The sequence below is a fragment of the Pocillopora damicornis genome, chromosome 1 (genome assembly GCF_964200805.1).
Source record: "Pocillopora damicornis chromosome 1, jaPocDami1.2, whole genome shotgun sequence".
NCBI lineage: Eukaryota > Metazoa > Cnidaria > Anthozoa > Scleractinia > Pocilloporidae > Pocillopora > Pocillopora damicornis.
The window spans coordinates 16,798,408-16,818,949 of NC_142670.1; the positions used below are offsets into that span (position 1 = coordinate 16,798,408).

At 37.7% G+C, this 20,542-nt stretch overlaps 1 long non-coding RNA gene and 1 pseudogene across 1 annotated transcript; one reads left to right on the plus strand and one right to left on the minus strand.

The window, feature by feature from the left end:
• Window positions 1-6,670: 6,670 nt before the first annotated feature.
• On the minus strand, window positions 6,671-11,208 carry LOC149052370 (uncharacterized). The gene is made up of 3 exons (XR_016183379.1): window positions 10,748-11,208; window positions 9,449-9,510; window positions 6,671-8,112 (listed from the first exon to the last, which is right to left on the minus strand). It is a non-coding gene; the product is annotated as an uncharacterized LOC149052370 (long non-coding RNA).
• Window positions 11,209-12,796: 1,588 nt separating this feature from the next.
• Window positions 12,797-17,150, plus strand: LOC149052371 (uncharacterized; annotated as a pseudogene).
• The last annotated feature ends 3,392 nt before the right edge of the window (window positions 17,151-20,542 follow it).

Consider the following 20,542-nt stretch of genomic DNA (forward strand, 5'->3'; position numbering starts at 1 on the left):
CCCGCGGAAATGAAAACCGACGATGCACCGTTTTACTTTGGCAGTAAATAATAGTTTGACTCGCCATTTTTTTGTAAGCAATGGAATCAGATGGCCGCTCACATTAATACGAAATTTAGAGGAAAAAAACTCTTATTCACAGACCAGAGAACTAGTTTGTTTTGAAAACACAAAGATGGCACAATTAGTCTATCATTTCCCACAAAAAAAGTTATGGGTCGGTTAATTAAACAGTGTTAGCTATTGTTCGACAAAGCTGCGTTCTAAGTTATTCTAAATGTGGCTAATCTTACCATATAAACTTTACCATATAAACGCGGACTAGAAAATCATTTATCTGCCCAAAATAATGCATTTACAAACAGGTTAGATGACGACAGTCAAAGGAATAAAGTTTGGTAAATAGACTGTCAGTTAATAAAAAAGCAAAAAGTATATTAGATATTTAATTGTTTTGTTCACTCCTTCAGATAAAGGAAAAAAAGTGGCGTTCTAGTTGTGAGAGGGAATCAAACCCCACTAAGTCTAATTAGAGAGCGCAAGCGCTACCTCTGTACCACACGGAATGATCGCTAAAAAATTTCCTTACAAATTTTTCTTTAACGATCTGTTTAGCGAACGAATTTTCCTAAACCGATGCATGTTTCAAATGAAAATGTGTTAATGCAGCTTAACGGCAGTAATTCCTAGAAGGTTTTTCTAGAAAGTATGCAAATAGGAAAAAACCCCATCTCTTGGTATTTCGGAGGTTGATTCATCTTTGGATTTACATCTATCTGTCACGCTTGTCATGCAGCTGATATAATAAGATGGAGTAGATGTATTAACTGGAACTCAAATCTGGCTAGAGTGAGGTAGAGCATAACGTGATCATCGAAACAGCTAATAAAATCATGGGTAAACAAGGTAAGAGTGTTATGTGGGTTTTTCTATAAATTGTAGTGATTTAAGCTAGTAACAGTGGCGACAAGAAGGCACGCCATGTATATTTCATAGTCGTAGCAAGTAAATTTTGCCAGACTTTGAGTTAGTTTCACAATAGAACAATACAAATACACAAGGAAATATTCACAGTAACTTTATAATCATCCTTTTGTCTTTTTGAATCTGGAAGCTCAGTAGATTCTGTTATATCAGTCATTGTTAAAACTTGTAGGAAAGGTATGACGGACAAAAGTATTTACCAAAAACTAAATATTTCTTTGCCAGCTTAAGCAATGACAGGGTAAAGGGTTATGTCGACAGAAATAGCGGAGGTCAAATAAATTCGTTAGATGTGGTCACACAATTCGGGTAGTAGTCACCGTGAAAATTTGCATATTTGAGCGGTCAAACTAAGAAAAACATTCCTCGAAAACTAATGTATATTTCAAAACTGCACCACAATTATTGGGACATATTGGGCTCAAATACACAAAGCCACTTCAATCTTTGCTTTCCATGAACAAATAAACATTTCAAAAGATAAAATTCTCTTTAAAATGTAAAATTCTTCAGTCCATTTTAATAACTTTCGATCCTAATTCGTTACATTAACTAATTTTGGTTCCAACATGTAGAAGCCGCGAGACAGGTCGTATGACAAAGAGATAAGTTTGCACAACACGTCACGCAATATATCAAGCCGGGTTTGTCCAGTTGATTTTGATGGTCGCAGGGAAATGTCGAGTTTGTCGCTCAAAACCGTTGTGGTCCATAAGAGCATAACATCATTAATGACGGGAACAAATTTGCAGAAAGGAGGGCTAGTTCATCGGGTTCCGTGTACTAATTCTCGGGGGAAACTGCAAGAATTGTTTCAGAGTGTATGTGTGTTGTTTTGTAAATATAAACTCTGTAACCCATTTTAACTTGTTTTTGTGTCCTTTTAAGCAACGCGATATGTCAGTTATGACCTGAGGGTCAAATTTTATTCTTTAATTTTGATCTTCTCCTCTGTGCGTAGTTCATGACCTGATATTTCAAAGTAAATTATCGCGAAGGCGCCTTCCGATCACCTTGTCTACTTTGTAAGTCACGCAAGCGCACAAGCGTTACGACCGATCACGTTTTCGCAACGTTTTAGGACAACTCGGCATCTATTCTCCATTCAGTTACTATGAAAACCTAAAATCCTCAATGTAGAAGATAAACGAACGAAGTTTGAACGGTCAAAAGGAGATCTTGGTCAATTTTAAGAATCATGCAAATGATCTTTGACACGAGCGTTATTGAGCAAACACATGAATTTGCGTTGTTTTTAAGAAGTTGGTGGATGGAAGCTAGAGACAAACCAGCGGGTTTGAGGAAATCCGTGACCTCATTGGTGTATAGACTATGCACTGATATACTTTTTAAGCCCGATTAACGCCTGCATTTTGAGAATTCTTTTGTACAAAGTAGTGAATTTTTAATATGCAAATTAAGGTCGAAGAAGAAGGGTCTCCTCTGATCACGCTGGTATGAAAAATATTTCAGCTGAAGTTTCCATATTTTGTCTGTGAACTAACTGAATAAATCTTGTAACTTGTAGCAAGATAGAGTTCCGTGAGCTACATAGTTGTTGTCGCTGCGCGCTGGACAAAATCTTTGACATTTTACACTTTCGATCGCTGTTCACAGGGGTGGTCTGGTCAAAAATCATTTTTGACTTGTGGCGACGCAAAAAAGAGAATTGAAGAACAACTAGACTATTTTTGAAACATGTGTCCTAAACCCTTTTCATGGGCAAAAAATAAATAAAAATGATAAAATAAAAGAAAACTTTTTTTCTGACGGTAAGTCGAGAGGACCGCTCAACTTCAATTTGTTGGGGAAAATCGCCGACGCAAAATCGTTCACAACGGAATTCAGAAAAAAGTTTTTGTTAAAAGTTTTGTATGAGGCTACTTTCATATTCTATTTCCTAATACATCTTACACTTTTCTAAACATAAACCTTCCTTTACATTCTTTACATTTATAACCTCAAAATCTCTCTAAAAAGAAACAATCTCTTTGATTCAATGCTGTACACACTTGTCATCTTTTAAATATTCCTGCCACCCCTAACAAATTTGAAAAGTATTTTACACCCAAAAGGCTTGAAAAAGGACACAATGAAAACAACCTTAATTTAAGCGCTGAAAAATAATGGATATCAGCAGGAAGAAAAGTGTTCTCCCAATACCTGGTTTTATTTCCTATTACAAATCATTATCAGGATTTCTATTTTATGATCGCTAACCGTTCTGGGTGCCGTTGGCTTAGTTCAAATGCACCTCATCGAGCGCGACAGTAATTTAGGAAGTTCTGTGTTCTGCTTCAGATATATTCCCTCATGGAATATTATTTTTCAAGAAATGAGGTTTCCTCGCAGCTCTCTCATGTTGCTTGTATCCCTATATCCACTTTATTAGAAATATAACCGACAGCAGTTAAACTCAATTACGGTTAGAGAGACCCGGTTATCTCTATAAAAACTTTACAAATTCGTAGGAGTCAGTGAGTCTTATATTAAGGTCTTTATCAGTGATACTTTGTTGCTACTGAGCTTGAGGTAAGATGATTCAGAGACGCTCGAATGTTGGATCTGGATTTTGGAAGGATTAGTTGATGGGATTGGTACCCCCTCCTGGCCTCTCAAACAACGCGTTCGGATTAATCAAGTTTGTAAATTTATGGCATACTGTAATACTGATTCATAGACGCTTGGAGATAAATTAAGGGGGCATGACACATTTCTAAACCTCGCTTTCAGTTGTTGCGCTCAGTTCAAATGCTTTGACAGGCTCATTCAAACTGGGCTCTCGTGTTTTAATTAAGCATCAGGTGTCACTGGGCATATTCTTTTTCTTGTTTTTTTTCTTGTTTTGTTTTGTTTTGTTTTTTCATCCCTTCATTCAAAGGATAATAATCAGAAGAAAACTGAAATACAGACCTAAGCGCCGAATAGCATGGATACTCTTAACCTGATAACTAGACTAGTTAAGAAAGAGGGAAGGGTCTAAGGGGGAAATTCCATCCTCGAATGATTCCTTTGACAAATTTGTTTACTTTTTTTTTTCTTTGTGGACAATCTATCACGGAACGAAACCAATGCATGTCTTAAAGGACATTTCTAGGTCCAAGTGTTAATGCCGCTTTGTTAAGATAACATGCGACAGCACCCACGCATTGAAATGCCTACTTTCAAGGTTGGATTCTGTTTAATATATTTGCCTCTCTTTTGTGCCGGCCTAGTGTATTTTTTTAAACTTTAAAGATCGTTTGCTCGTAAGTTTGTTTTTAACAATCTTAACTTTTGTATTAAAAAGGATTTTACGTCAATTGTCGCCCATTTCTATGTTAGCGCAGTCATTAGAGTGGTTATTTTCTTCGTGAATATAATAATTTCGGCAAGAGGAGAAGGAATTTCGTCCATAAAATGTCGTCTGCGGTACGTATTTGAGCAGCCATTTTGAATCCTTGTTTACCCACTGCAAATTACGTGATCACATAGCGAAAAAGATGTATTGCTAGGGCTGCTCATTCTATAAAGAAAAATTAACATTTCGGGTGACGAGTGGCACATAGGGGGAGGTACGAACAAGGGTACTATGCATCAGCATTAGAGGAAAGAGGGCATCAGGGTCATTTGGAGATAAGGCATTATTGTATGTTCGGTAGATTTGGATTTCAGGCGTCTTTTGCAAAAATAAAGAAGAGTATAAACTTACAAGTACAATAACAAGGTGTTTTTGCTAAAAATGTCTGATGGTAATCCCTTCAACTGATTGTTGTCCAACCCCCTGTCAAAAAATCATTTAATCACATCATTGAGTACGTTACACCAGTTAAGGAAGGTCAAGAAACACAGAAAATGCTTGTAAACAGACTGTAAGCGTCAATAAAGTGATGCCTCCTTTTTAGTTGCAATAAGAATCGAGCTATATTGTTGAACAAAATGACTTTGAGGGTTTTCTATTCGAAGCATTGAAAACAGTCCACTGAACACTTTAAAAATTCCTCTCTACTCCCTCTGATCTTCCAGTCACCTATTGATATAATACATGAGGCTTTACCATACGAACTGACATGAAGTGTAGACCACTTTATGGGTCAGGCGACGTTTATTTGTTTTCATGAGGGTGGAGGTAGGGTAGTTAAGATACCAAAAGAAGTTTGAAAGGGAAAAATATTGAACTAATAATTAAAATGTGCGGAATAGACAGACGTTGCCAGAGAAGAGTAAGGAAAATTTTCTTGTGTTACGACTGGTTGATGTGCGACCCAGTCTGGGTTTCCATATAGGAAGTTAGTATTTAAACATGCCCAGAAGTGGCCTTTTTGAACGGTGCCTCATAGTTGCACGATACCGGTGTACAAAAGTATGCGCTAGTTTCCCCAGCCAGCCGTAGAATTGTGCCTTACCGATAATACTAGAGGTGGGGAAACTAAACCACCAACAAGTGCATTTTAATTTATTTGTTTAACTTACATAAAAAAAATAAATAAATAAAAAAAAAAAAAAACGCAGGAAATGGAATTTCTGAAACCCTTGATTTAAAAATGTTCTGTAAGAGCATGCCCCCAGATTTCCTAGTTTGGACGGCCTTCACCGCTCGATATTATCTTCTCGTACGTTCGCAAAAAAAGTTTCACGCTACACCTGGAGGATGTCAACTTCTCGATCGGTATAATTTTACAATGTGATCACAAGGCGAACAATAACGTGCAATAATAACCACCAGCGCTACGTTCAAAAATACAAACGGTTTAACAATTCATCGGCGGTGTGACGGTAGCGGCGAGATTCGTAATTTCGTTCGTCGCTACATACGTGCATTGCATGAGGCTACAGAGTTTGTCGGATGTGATACATTATTGCGACCATTATAAAATCATCAACACAATGATAACGAGACTTGTGAAAATCATAATTCCCCGCGATGGATATTCGATTAGATAGACTAAAAGCAGGGAGTTAGACAGGGGTACCGATCGTTACGTTTCGCTTTTGGTAAATACTAAGAGTACGTTTCGGTAGCAGGGTATGGCTAATACCAACACTGTTTGAAATAGGGCGTATCGCGGTGATGAAATCACACGATACGGACCCGTATTCTTCGAGAATACGGACACACCCGGACGTACCGTGTTCCAAGACATGCGATGTGTCCACTGAGTGTCAGGAACTGTATTCGTTCCAATTCGGACTTAACCTGTGGCATGGAAAATCCGATGTCAGGATACGTCATTGAAACGCGGCGTGTGGAGACCCGGAAATTTCCTTATACTTTCAGATTTGCCGCAAATAATGGCGTACCGTATACGAGCGCGCGGTCAGTCAAATTGTCCTTCTAAAAATTGTTTTTTCCACCGTGAGAACAGTTTCACTAAGCATTCTTGTCCCGAAATTCCACGGTACCAGACGAATCGATCTGTATTCTAGAACCCGATTTTCCACGCTACTACGAGAATCGCGTAGTATTCAAGAACCCGAAATTCCACGGTACTAAACGAATCGGTCTGTATTCTAGAAGCCGGTTTTCCACGTTACTATGAGAATGGCTTGATATTCAAGAACTCGAAATTTCTCGATACTTGAAGAATAGATTCGTATTCTAGATTTTGATATTCCACGGTACGAGAAATTTCACTCGGCATTCTTGATCCAAACTACATACTATCAGGTGTTCTTGGAAAAAGCAACGAATTCTCCCGATAATTCTGCACCCTCTTACTAGTGTATTTTTCTCAGAACCTTTACTCTAAAACAATAAATTATTTAATATCTAATAAATAATCCTCAAAATGGCCAATTTACAGAATCTATTCCATCATGTGATGACTAACAACTAAGTCTAACCTTATGCACAAAAAGGGAAAAATTTAGATTGTGTGTAATAATTAAATATACTAAGCTAAGAGTGCTTAATGTTTGACATGGGTGGAAGCAACATTTTCAATATTTACATAAATCATTACACCACGACAATAATTTTAGTATGATGAAAAGACATTTTTTCATCAGTCAGATATGAAGACAAGAATACCAAAAATAAATGTCTATACTCTAATATAAGAGAGTAATAAAATTTTATCAAAAACAACAATAAATTCTAAGCAAGTCATACCATGCTAACAACTTAGTGGGCCCTGGTTATTTACTGAGCTGGATAGTGCCTTTTTAAAGCCAATTCTTTAACATAAAAGTTTTTTGAAGAGCACAATAATTCAAGAAGCTTGTTTGAAATCATTCCAATAAAATTAACTGTGGCATATCCCAAACTGTAGCATTCTTTACAAAGGTCTTCAGTACATCTAATATTACTTCAACAATAAATGGAGTTGATCGCCACAAAATTCTATGTTATTTAAGGATTCTTCCCACAGATTTTTGAACTGTTTGCAATAGCTGGAAGATTATGTTCCAATCAAGATGAGAGAGAGAGAGAAAGTGGCATCATTTGTTAATTTTTCAATTTGTGAAACCAGATAATGCAATATGCAAAAAAAGAAACATTTCGTGAGTTAGGGTTAAAAAGGAACCATTCACCCTAATACCCATAAACCACCTTGCCATTCTGTTAAATGAACTGAATTAAAAACAGAAGGCAAAACATACAAGTTATGTAAATAAAGAACACTTAGGCATTAATTTAGTCCCACAGTGACTGTAGCCGTCTGTTTGGCCTCCTCCAGATTGTGACAGGGCTGGTGTCCAACATATGCAAGGGTTCCCCATCGCTTTCATCACCACTGCAATGTTGTGGGGACGGTGGGGAGGGAGGAATCCTATTTTGAGAAGGAGACCTCTCAGGGCTCTGTCTATCACCAGGAAGGAGTGCCCATGCAGGTGAGGAAGTTGGTAGACTGTGTGTGGATGGCTCTCCTTCTACTCTTGTATTTTGTGGATGTGAGCTTCAGGAGGAAGATGGCTGTTTGTCAATTTTCTCCTGAAGTCTCTTTAAGAGAGGAGATAGCTGTGGACTACGCCACAGTGGTGACCTCACAACCCACACATCCTCTTGACTGCCCTCACCATTCTCCTTGCCACTCATGAAATTTGCATCAATTTATTGCAGAGCAGTCTTCTCTGCTTTATTTCTTCTGTCAGGTAGATTGTCAAGGTATTGTTGTCTTTTTATTTCATAATATCTTGACACAGCACCTGGTACATAAAAATAGTATTAGGTTAATTGCTTATTATTTATTTATTACCCAAATTCATGAAATGATGAGAATCTTGTCCTAACATTGAAAGCTACTTTTCTCAAATTTATCCATACATTCTCTTAAGTAAATGGCAACCTTACATCAACATTCGATGAGAAAGTCAGGTTAGGTCATTTTCAAATTCAACCTATTAAATTGTTTGATATGCATCAAATATGTCTGTTCGAAGTTAAGTTTCATTCAACAGGAACAATAGGAGTCTTCTACTAAAGGCAGGGACAAGATGGGTTGTGCACCTCAAAAAGCTCTCTGTTTTAGGGTATTCTAGACAACAAACTTTCAGATGAAATAAACAAAAGTTTAAAAAATTTCTTACAAGGTGACAACATTTTGTTGGACCAGAAAAGTAAATTGCATGCACACTCTAGTAGCACATTTATGTACGTACTTTAAAGAGAAAATCATATGAACACATCACTTACAGTTGATAGTTGACTTTTCATAGCCATTGTTTTCCTTTTCCAGTTCCTTACAAAGAAATCCTCAAACAGCACTGTTGTAGGCACTATCAATGCTACAATGGAATGTTATAGTAGCAATACTTTGTTAGAAAGGTGCATTAAGATGAACAAAATTAAATATAGGTTTAAGTTATTGATCAAGCTTGTTTGGAAGGTGATAAATTTTTGTGTGTTTATGAACTGAGACTTAATCAAGATCTGTGAAGACTTAAAAATTAAACAAGGCCAATTGCTCAGAATCTTGACTAAAATAAGATATTCACATGGCCAAGAAAGTTTGCTTGCAGGAAAATGCTTGAGATAAAATCACAGACAAATAAAATCCTGTCTTCCCCATTTGCCAGCCAATCGCAAAAAATCAGGGGACTTTGCAGAGAGCCAAAAAAAAGTCACTTCAAGTTGCTTTAAATGACAGAAAAGACCACAATACACAAGAACATGGGCTTCTCCATCTCCTTGCGGTTTGCCTGGATCAAAATGGCAGACTATTAAGCATTCTATAAAATCTTTTTTTGTCTTGTGAAAGTAATGCTTTTCAGTCACAAGTAAGCAAAGCTTTAATTTGTCCTGCAAATTTTAATGTGGCTTCTTGTTTTGAAATGTGCCACCCCTGTAGGAGGGACAATCTCTTAACTTTGGTTGTCCTTTGTCCCCACCTAGAAAGGGAAATTAAGCACTTTGCCTCCACCCTTTGCAAAGTCCCCTCCCTTAACTAAGGTTCCCCCCTCCAGGAGATGGCTGATGATAGGTGCATATCCAAAACATTCCACATGTAGAGAGTTCTATCCTGAATAGATATCTTTTACTCACCCTTCACTTCCACAAAACTAAAGTTCAACTTCTTGTTTGTTGTGCAACAAGTGCACATCACCCTTAAATTCAAACAGTGTATGTGGAATCAAAGGTGAAAAGTGAAATAAGGGAGTTAGGTTCAAATTCTAATAATATCTTGGGTGACAAATAATGCTTACAATTGTGTGTTTTCTAAAATTTCCTGCCAGAATACAGGATGTATTATTTACAAAAACAAACAACTTAGGGACAAATTAAGAAATAAATGTTTAATCATTTGTCCCATAATGTAGAGTCAGGCTATCAAAAGTTTGACAGCAATGTTTCCTACTGCTACACTGCTAGTCTTTGTCAGGCAGCAAGTTTGAATGTTTACATGTCGCTATATGTAGTACTTTGGTGTTTTGTCATTGGTACATTGTAGTGTTTTGTCCTTGGTGCATTTCAATCCTCATGATTATTCCGACTAGCAGATGTTATTCCCTCATAGGTCCGCTTTGTTGCTGACTGGCTGTGATGCTTTTTAACTGTAGCCATTCACACTTCAGAAATTTTGATCCCACTCTCTCTATTGATGTTATTAGGGTAAAGTTTTATGTGGATGGCTTCTTCATCAATAATGACAGCTGAATCAAAATTCCTTAAGCATGGATGCCCACAATCAAAAAGCATAACAGCTAGTCAGTAAAAGAGCTGACCTTTGGGGGAACAAAATCTGCTAGTTGGAATAATAACGAGGATCAAAATATCCCAATGACTGAGAGCCAAAATGTAACAATGACAAAACACCAAGGTGCTACATATAGCAACACATAAACATTTGACTTCATCACCCGATGAAGAAGACTAGCAGTGTAGCTGTCGAAACACCCAATCAAACTTTTGATAGCCTGACTCTAAATCATGAGAAAAATGATTAAATGTTCATTTATCTATCTAACCTCAATGAACAATAACATCTTCTTTACCTTAATGACATTTTTGTAAATTATTACAGAAAAAATTTATATATACTGAACTATGTGGAGTAACCTTTTTCAGTAGCTTTAAAACTAAATTGCAGAAGTTGATTTTCAGGCACTATTGGCAAATGATGTCTGACATTCTCAAAACTTCATACACTGGAGCAATCTTTGAGGCCGCCCCCCGAGTATTTATTATTCTCGGCTTAGTTTCAAACAAGCCATATGACATGCGGTATTAACATCACAAAGAAGGGAATACTGTCCCACAAGCTTAAAATACTTCCCATGCCAGAATCGAAGCTTACAAGGAAACGCCTATTGCTACAGTGCTGGAACAAAAATTTGCACAAACCTTTAGTTGCTTTGGAACAGGCCCACGGTGAATATTCTCCTTCCCAGTCGACTGAGGTTGGCGATCGAGCTTGTGTCGTACAGTCTGTAGTTCGGTCTTCACCTCAGCCACTTCTATACAAGCGTTTTCCAGTTCCACGCTCAAACTGTCTAGTTTAGCATTTTGCCGCTTTACTATATCCCCCAGTTCTTTGATTGTGTCGAACAACTGTCGAATTTTTCTCGGTTTAAGACCACCAGGTTCTCCCGATTTCTAACAGAATCTTCTCGTAAAGGCTCTGGATGGGATGGAACTGCGCTTGATCGGGCGCCGGTTGATGAGCTTGAGCCGAATGGTCGTCGACTCAAAGTGGTACTGGTATTACCACTCCGGAAGAAAGATGCAGCCACATCGATGTCAAAACTAAAATCGTCCAGCGAAGATTACGTGACGCGTCTACTAGTCTCTTTCCTTACTATTTCGTTTAAGCGACCCGTAAGCCAATAATCTGCTTCTAGAGCAACCACGTGAGTAAGACTAACCAATAAGCGCACTCTCATTGAATGTCACGCATTTTGTCGCCACGACTGTCGGCACTTTAATCGGCAGCTTTTTATCGTTGCTCAGAGTTCTTCACTAAGGCAGCATAATGCGTGGAATACGGATCAATTGAGAAGGAAATTTTGTGAAAACTGTGTTCTTGGTTTGGGAAAAGCTTCTATTATGATGACATATGTGAAAAGTACGGTTTGCAGAGATTAAACGTGAAAGGTGAGTTGAGTTAATAATGAGGTTGATCTTTCTGGAAGACGGAGTCAAAACATAAGTTGACGATAGTTGAAATTCCTGAAAAGTTTTCTTCAGTCCTCATAGTGTTTTAAGCCCGGGTCGCACAAGATATAACACTCTTGATTATTTGCGATGGTTCAAACAATCTTGAAGAATCTTGTTCCGCGCGGGCTGGACAGAACTGAAAAGAGTATGATAAGTTTACCACCATTTCTAACTCTGTGGATACTTGTGGAGTTTGCTGGCTCTTCGGATGAGGATATTGTAATGATCAAAGTGCGAAAAAATCGCGAAGAAAGGTCGAAAACTTGAAGTTTGAGATTTGATTTGCTGACGATCAAGATGTGTACATGAGACTACAAACCTTGAAGGTTAGTCTTAAGGGACTTGTCAGAAATTAGCAGGGGGGGAGGGGGGGTGGGAATTTTAAATTTGGGTTCGGAAATTAGGTGACCCATCCCTGCAATGGGAGTGAAATTTGCTAACCGTCCCCTTGAGCTTGGCCTAAAATATCATGACCCTCCCCCGTCTTGCTATAGTACTTCACAGTTTATATCCATAACGTTCCGTAAACCGTTGTATTTTTCTCTTTTTTTGCCAAATAAAGAACTTCCTTTTTTCTTCTGTGGGTGAACCTCTACATGATCACGGGCATATATTTGCATGACCCTCCCCCTTTTAACTGCCCATTTTTCATGACCCCTCCCTTTTCTGAGGCTCAAAAAGTTGTAACCCCCCCTCTGTTTCCACCCCCTCCCCCCCTGCTAATTTCTGACAAGTCCCTAAGATGTTGATGTCTTACTTCTATGAATCACGAAGTGTGGGGGCGATCGTGAGATATTCGTTACGATAATAGAAGGTAGTTTGCAATTTGATCTTATTTTACTTCAACTTTGAAATAAAATTACGTTAACTTGGAGGCGGCCCCCAAGCTTCAAATCACTTCAAATAATATCTTCTCTTCTTTCTCTTTGTTGTCCCATTGGACACAAGGCTTAAAAAAATGTTCCAGCTTCAGGATTGAGTTGCTCTTTCTACAACCTTCAGCAAATTTGTCTTTGGGAGGTTGAGGTGGATTTTCCAAGTCATGGCTCACAACTGTCTTTGGCTATTTTGATCTCCAAGTCTGTTGTACTTGGTACATAGGCATGTGTCTTAACAACGTTTATAGTCTTGCCTCGATCATCTGCGGTTTTATCTTATTTTGTTGCTGTGTTTTGGTGAGAATTTTTCTGATTGCCTTTTTGGGCTTGAAGGGCTAACTAGAGGATAAACTTCGGCATGCAGAAAGATCTAACATTCATCTTGTGTTGTTTAGTCACTCCTAGAATTGGTGACAATTCTAGTGTAACCACTGCAAGAAAACAGTGAGCTTAAGTACCTTCTACAAGCATCAGACACTATATGGTGATATTGCATGTGGATTCTCTGGTCAAAATTTGGAGCTTAAGTTAGACATGAACTCTGATTCAAAAAATGAAGGTGCTCTTGTTGGGATGATGAAGATAGGCAGTTCTTTTCAGAAGGAGATTCTAGTGGTGATGACAATGATGTAGATGATGAAATGTTACCAGAGGAGTCCTCAGTGGAAATACATGAAAGCGCCATGCAACCAGAACAGCAACTCTTGGTTAGTTTATAGAATATAACTGGTTCATACGGCAAACTGATACAAATAGAGCAGATCATAACATTGCCATCTCTCTTAATTACCCTCATAAAATGGCTTTTGCCCTTAAATCACTCTTCTTAGGTAGCTTAATCTCTCATAAACCAATAGAAAAATGTTTTCTGGGTATTACTTTTCCAACTTAAACTACGTTTTACTGTTTTATCTTGGGTAAAAATTTAGATAAGGCAAGTAAGTGCCTTGTCTTGCCTCAGGCAACAGTGTAGCTGTGGCCCTGCTTTTAAGTGTAAAATTTCTTTAAGTGAAATATTTTGTTATTCCTTTTTTTCACAAGTGATGTAAATATGTGCAGATGTACATGTATACTGAACCTTTAATACTATTTATTGCCATTGTTTCTGATGCACTTTTATTTCATTTCAGGTGGATAATGTAGAGAACAATATGCAGAGCTTTGAGTACTCTGATGAAATGGAAAACAATGCAACCGTGTGTGGTAAACAGAAGGAACCAGAAAGTGATTGCACAGAACTGAGGGCTTTGCTTTTATTCTTACTTCTGTGGAAGGCAATGTTCAAAGTTGCAGACAGGGCCATTGTTCTTAAAGTTTTTCAAGCTGGTCTTATCTGGCATTGGTAAGATGATGCTAGTAGAAGTTCTTATTAACTTTGCCAAGATCATCCCAGAAACATTGTATGTGATTCCAAAAAATCTTGGCCTTCAGAAGGACAGTTTTATTAAATATGCAGTTTTCCTTAAGTGTAAAACTCTCTATAATTTTGATGAATGTGTTTGTCAAAGGCCAAATGGTGAGGTTGTATCAGCAAAATGCAGTCATGTGAGTTATCCACGCCACCCACACCAAGCCCGAGAGGAGGCCATGTGGTTCCCTTCTAATGAAAACTATGAGGTCAAGAGCAGGAAAGACATTCTTCTATTCTAAGCAGGTTTACTGCTTTAAAAAGGTTACTGATTCATTAACAGACCTTATTAACAAGACAAACTTCATGGAAAACTGTGAAAAGTGGAGAAATAGTTCCACTCAGCTGCCAGACAATGTTCTTGGAGACTGTTTTGAAGGAAGAGTTTGGAAAGAGCTTCAGTATGTGGACGGAGAGCCCTTTCTTGCTATATCAAATAATTTTGGTCTCATGTTGAATTTTGACTGGTTTCAGCCCACTCTTCATAGTTCAGAATCTATTGGTGTCATCTACATGGTTGTAATGAACTACAAAGAGAGGAATGCTTCAAACCTGAAAATCTTATTGTTACTGGAATAATTCCTGGGCCAAAGGTGCCTAAGCATCATATCAACTCCTTCCAGCAGCCATTAGTAGATTACCTTTTTGACTTATGAGATGGAGTTATCTTAGACACAAACTTCTCTGGAACTGGGGAGATGTTCAGAGCTGCTATCTTAGCTTTGTCAAGTGATGTACCAGCAACTCGGAAATGTGGAGGTTTTATCTGCCATACTGCAAAGAAAGGTGAGTGCACAAAGATGCACTATAACTAGAGTGTTTTATACAATGTCAATAATAACTCCTTGGCTATTTTTTTTTGTATTTGTGTATGTATACCTACCAACTCACATGTCTTGGGAATCAAAAACTTCGATCTCAAGCCAGCCCTCACCAGCTGACCAATTTCTCACACCTAGCAGAAAAATTTGAGCTAATACAGCCTCTGATTTTTAGAAGGGAAAGTGCTGGAGACAAGGTTGTGTTTTCATACCTTAGGAAGTTTGAAATTGTTTGGGACTGTGTCAGAAGTCTTGGGATTATCTCCAGAGATGATCAGGTTCTCTATCAAAAATCCTGGCAATTGTAGGATAAAAATGTCACACCCTTAGCTCAAAAAAGGGTTGGCAGGTATATATTTGTTGAGTGTGTAAATACATGCTTGTTGCCCTGGCATCATTCTTTATATGGTGTTTTATTATATTTTCAGGATGCAGCAAATGCTTTAAAGAATTTCCAAGAGCATCATTTGGTGATAAACCCGATTTCTGAGGATTTGATAGAGAAAGCTGGGAACGGCAATCTAATGAAGACCACCAAGCAGCTGCAGAGAAAGTACACCAAGCCAAAACACCAAGTGATGCCCAGAAATTTGCCTCTTCAAGTGGAGCACGTTACTCTGTCCTGTTCCAGCTTCCTTACTATGATGCTATAAGATTTGCACTGATTGATCCCATGCATAACTTGCTTCTTGGGAGTGCCAAAAATGTTCTGAAGACTTGGATTGAAATGGGAATTTTGAGTGAATCTGACTTTGAGAGAGTACAGAAATGTGTCAATCTTGTTAAGCCACCATCTGAAATTGGGCGCATCCCAAGCAAAATTTCTGAAGGATTTAAAGGATTCACCGCTGACCAGTTAAAGAAGTGGGTTTGTATTTACTCCTTTTGCTTTAAAGGGAGTAATACCCAGTGGACATTATGGAATGTGGACAGCATTTGTACATGCCTGTCAACTGCTTTGCAAAAAAGTTATCAACAAGGTGGAGTGTTTGGAAGCTGACCAAAAGCTCATGTGATTTTTTGTAATGTTTGAAGCCCTCTGCGGGAAGAAGAAATGCACACCAAACATGCATCTTCATGGCCATTTTAAAGATTGCATACTTGATTATGGACCTGTTTTCTCTTTTTGGTGCTTCTCATTTCAAAGGTACAAGAGAATTATTGGAGATAACCATAAAAACAATGTTAATATTTGTAGGTATTAAACTCTTCTCTAATAAATTTTAAAAAAGGAAAATTAATTCTTTCAAACTGGTCTTCCCTTTCTTGACATTTTGATAAAAGTAGTAAATCACGCCATATTCTTTGAAATAGAAAAAAATTATGTGAACACTCAAACCTCCATATTAACGCATACATGTACATGTATACATGTTACATAAATGTAAAAGTTTAAAGCAGACAGGCCATTAGGTCTGTGATGACAAAGCACTTATACAGTGAAGTAGCAAAACTCATTAGCTTTTGACCTGACCTGAATGACCGACCAACCGAACAACTGACTGTCAAATTAAAAACAAATAATAATAAGCCCACAAAAATATGACATAATGTTTTATTATTATCAAAATTTTATGCTGGGCTTTTAATTTTAACCTTGCACCTGCCAGAGCCCTGATACCCTGTTTGTGGCATGTTACTTTGTGTAAGCCTTTGCATAATGCCTAGATGTATCAGAATACATTATGAACCATATGTTAACTGGTTTTCATTTTATTATCCCCAGGAGTTCAAATTATGAGAAAATTTATCAGACAGAAAGAGTTGAAGAGAGCAATATTTCCAGGAGGCATGGAAGAGTTCTAGCAGCTTTTGGATTGTGAAGGCAAGCAAAAGGGAACTTTACTAGAAGCAAGTGTCTGTTTCCAGCAGTTCTGCAACATGGTTGAATCTGAAACTGGCAGTCCAGTTAATGTTAACCTTAGTAAAACTGAGACTCAAGTACCACTACCACCAATCAAAAAGGATGCAATCGAATGTGATGATGTGAGGAGACTACAGAAGACTTACAAGGCCATGTATGCTGGTGGTAGAATCATCCATGTTTCCAGCTTCTGTGATAAGTTCAAGCACCTTTTATACAAAAGATACCGTTGTACAGCAGACTCAGCTTGTAACCAACAGCCTTCAACAGTTATCACACGGTGGTTTATATACATATACACTCTAGTAGACCTGCTATCATCAGGGACTTTCAGCAACACGATGTTATCAAAATGGAGAATGGAAAGTCTCAAAAGATCACCCACCTTCTAGCATTAGATGAATGGTATGCTAGGCATCCTCAGTGTAACAGGTATTCAAAACCTGTAGAGATTTGGGCGAATAATTTCGAGTCAGTTATTCCAGAACATGCCTTTTATGTGCCAGTGGGAAGATTCCAGTCTAGCTGTGTCTGTTAAATATCAAGTTCCACGTCTGTGCCATCAGCAAGAAAAAGTTCATGAAAGTATTTACCATTACTAAACTCAGCTAGAGTCTAGCATTATGGAGCTTTGATTTATGGAAAGGAAAACAGATTGTAGAAAGTGGATTTGGTGTTGGTACTTTCTCATTGAACATCTGCACATGACTGAATCCAAAACTGAGTCTCAAGATACATTTTCGTTTCTAGATAATTTTTACATTCAGAAACATTTTCCTAAGTTTGATCATGATAAGCATGTTAGATAAATAAGAATAATGTATTTAGATTTTTATGTACTGTCACAATTCAGTCAATTTGCAATTAATGTCATTTGATTATGCTATTGCCAAAAGTGGTTTGCACAAGTAGCTCTTTCTTATATCAATAGGTACCAAATGTATTGTGTGATCTTGTAGAACAGTTAGTGTATGAGAAGCTATAGTATGACCTCTCATGAAATAGCTGTAGTTATTTATTTTTGCGCAATAAAATATTGAACCTTTAGTATGGTTCTTTAAGAGAAACCCAAAATATTGCTGTCAGTGTTTCATTTCATTTTTAACTCGTGAATTGCGCGCATGCGCAAGAGCGAGTTATAGATACGATGTGGGAAATGCCATTCGCTCGCTCGCTCGATTGGTCGATTCCTGTAAACTTTGTTTAGATTTTAGGCTTTTGAGTGCATTTGATAGTTTTTGGCGAGCAATAAACAGACGAAATGGCGACCTTTGTTGCTAAGAATAGTGGTGGGGTGAAAAAGAAGCCAATGATAATCTTAAAAGAGTTTTTTTTTTCGCTTTAGTTTCAACAAGCGGCGCCAGCGACTGGCAGGCGTGCAAGGATTCACACTGAAATAACAGAACAACCTTCGCTTTTCATAAAATTGTAATTTACAGTCCTTGAACTTGAAAATAATCCGAAGATTTATTGGAAATATCACTTACTGCGAAGCGCTCGGAGTTTACAGATGTTCAAAAGCTTTTTCTGTTATGGCGTGAGATTGAGGACAAAATTGATCATTACGTTTCGTCGCGTGTGTTTTTCTTGTGTGAAGCGACAGAAGATGCCGGCGACTGACGAAATAACAAGTTAACACGAAAACCAAATAACACCTAAACAAACAATTTTAGCTACCGATTTTCAGTGAATTTTTAAAAAACAATTTTCTTTTAAGCTTCAAGACAATTTGAAGATTCAACATACATACAACGTACTAAAATGCGAAAGTTACACACTACAAAATTGATAAATAGGCCTGAAATGAAATTCTATCTTTTTATTGATTATACGTTGCCTAGCACGTGACTTAAATCTACCCAGGCGGAGATCCAAAATGACGGTGGCAGGCTTTGCTTAGTTATATCACTCAAAACTCGTTCCCGTTTGTCTCATTTGATAAAAAGGGAATCGTTAATGTTTTCATTAAGACAGTATTGCCTTGATTTTGTAATATTTACAACGAAAGACAGCAAATTTCACTTTCACCCACATTTACTTCCAACCTTTTCTTTTGAGCCAGAAACAAAAATGATAGACGTTTAAAACACATGACATCATCCACCTTGTCAAATGTAATAGCATGATCATTTCAATTGTAATGCCTTCTTATCCCAACGTTACTTTGTTTCTTTGCTACATTAGCGAACACTGAACTACTGCTCGTACTCTAGATATGACAATCAACCACAAAATTCCCTAAACCAGGTAACATTAAACATAGTCTAAAAAATCATGTGTCAATTCACGAGTTTGCTCACAGAGCACTTTGATTTTATTAGTTTTTAAATGTTACATGTATTACAATCCAGTGGCTGACTGTTAGCCAAATTGCAATTTTACGCAATAACAACAACAACAAATTTATCGAGGTATTTCCTAACAATACATGGCATTACCTATTAGTTTAGCTGAAGAAAATACAATAAAGCTCGAATCATTTTACAAGAGAAGTTTCCAGAAATTGTTAGTAATTAAGTATCTTTAATATGCTATGTTTAATAGATGAGCCGTTAGGTTTGTTCTAAAACTTCTGGTCCTTACTTTTTATTGGCTTTGATAGCTGGGTTGTTGCCTCTTGTCATATATCATATGCCGTGAAGGATAAGATTGCCATCAGCAAAGCAACTGTTGCAAATTATGTTCCAACTTTAATGTCCAAAACGTTAAAAAAATGGAAAGACTGAAAAAAAACCTAATAAGTTTAGAATTACCAAATCGGATCGACTGGCACAAAGTTTCCTTTTACATGAAATTACCGTCTTTTTGAAAACAGAAGCTATGCTTAACTTTAGTTTTAACACCGAATGCGAAAGCGCAACAGTATAGGCGCGTAAAGGTGCCCCGCCTTAAGCGATAGGTAAAGGTGCGAGAAGATACTGGAAAAAATACATTCACGCGAACGCGATAAGCCCGGAGAAGCAAAGGGAGGTGAAGATGCATGTGCGTAAAGTGATGATCTCCATAATGTAAACTTTTTAAAAAACCTTGGTACTTGAGAATGGAAAAGGGCTTTGAGACCCACGACTGACGACACGAATTACCGAAGGATAATGAGCTGATAGTGAGAGATCGCTAGAGATGTACAACTGAACAGTCGGCCATATGTTCTCCACGCCTTTTTAACTATAAAATCATGAAGGGACAAAAGACCACAAGCGTTTGTGGTTTCCAAGTAATTTGCTAGGACAAAGGTACGCAAAATACCTTCCTTCTACGACAAAATAAATCCGTGCCGTTAAGTATCAGACCCTTGATATTCTTTGACACGCCGCGATTAACGTACACAGGGCATGACTTGTCATGACACGCCGTGCCATGGGTGTCAGGAACATGACACTCTCCGACACGCCACGTTTCCCGACACGTCGCGTTCCGAAATTACTCATTTCACGCAGTGCAAGGAAAAAAACATATTCCAGCTTCGCAAATCATTGAAGGTTGGGTAAACCACGACACTTTGTCACGCTCAAGACTGTATATTATTTATTATCAGACAAGTTTTGTGCCTTTTCAGTCCTGGATTTGCTGTTTAGGCTTAAGTTTGTGAAAATAAACACCAAAGTTAATTAGTTCACAACGGGATTAGAGAAAGTTTTTGTTAAAAAAGTTTTTGTTTGAGGTCACTTTCATATTCTGTTTTATACCATAGCGTTCACTTTTCTTAGCATTTCGAATTCTTGTGTAGCCATTTTAAATTTCGTGACAACTAAAAATGCCTATTGCTAGGGCTGCTCATTTTATGCATAAAAATAAACATTTAGGGAGACGAATTTTTCTAAACCGATGTATTTTCCAAGTGGCTTTTCCTAATCCAAGTGTTAACGCGGCTCTATTAGGATATAAACCATAATATGCGATATCACCCACGTATTCAAATGACTGCTTTGATGATTGGATTCCGTGCGTTCATCCTACACCAATATTGAGAAAGACTCCAAACTTACAGCCACTCCAGCTGGGTATTGTTTC